Below are 1,107 nucleotides of genomic sequence, written 5' to 3'. Positions count from 1 at the left end.
GGATACAGAGATAAGGAGGGGGTTTAGGGGCTGGAGGAGGATACAGCAATAGGGAGGGGTGTAGGGGCTGGAGGAGGATACAGAGATAAGGAGGGGGTTTAGGGGCTGGAGGAGGATACAGCGATAGGGAGGGGATATAGGGGCTGGAGGAGGATACAGAGTTAGGGAGGGGGTTTATAGAACATAGAACATAGAACATTACAGCATAGTACAGGCCCTTCGGCCCTCGATGTTGCGCCGATCTGTGAAACCAATCTGAAGCCCATCTAACATAAACTATTCCATTATCATCCATATGTTTATCCAATGACCATTTAAATGCCCTTAAAGTTGGCGAGTCTACTACTTTTGCAGGCAGGGCATTCCACGCCCTTACTACTCTCCGAGTAAAGAACCTACCTCTGACATCTGTCCTATATCTATCACCCCTCAATTTAAAGCTATGTCCCCTCGTGCTAGCCATCACCATCCGAGGAAAAAGGCTCCCACTGTCCACCCTATCTAATCCTCTGATCATCTTGTATGTCTCTATTAAGTCACCTCTTAACCTTCTTCTCTCTAACGAAAACAGCCTCAAGTCCCTCAGCCTTTCCTCATAAGACCTTCCCTCCATACCAGGCAACATCCTGGTAAACCTCCTCTGCACCCTTTCCAATGCTTCCACATCCTTCCTATAATGCGGTGACCAGAACTGTACGCAATGCTCCAAGTGCGGCCACACCAGAGTTTTGTACAGCTGCAACATGACCTCATGACTCCGAAACTCAATCCCTCGACCAATAAAACCTAACACACCCTGCGCCTTCTTAACAATGCTATCAACCTGGGTGGCAACTTTCAGTGATCTATGCACATGGACACCGAGATCTTTCTGCTCATCCACACTACCAAGAATCTTACCATTACCCCAGTATTCTGTATTCCTGTTACTCCTTCCAAAGTGAATCACCTCACACATTTAGGGGCACATGGAGGATACAGAGTTAGGGAGGGGGTTTAGGGGCACGTGGAGGATACAGAGATAGGGAGGGGTGTAGGGGCTGGAGGAGGATACAGAGATAGAGAGGGGATGTAGGGGCTGGAGGAGGATACAGAGATAGAGAGGGG

This window comes from Rhincodon typus, chromosome 18 (assembly GCF_021869965.1).
Source record: "Rhincodon typus isolate 14 chromosome 18, sRhiTyp1.1, whole genome shotgun sequence".
NCBI classification, from domain to species: Eukaryota; Metazoa; Chordata; class Chondrichthyes; order Orectolobiformes; family Rhincodontidae; genus Rhincodon; species Rhincodon typus.
This window is presented reverse-complemented; position numbering follows the sequence as displayed.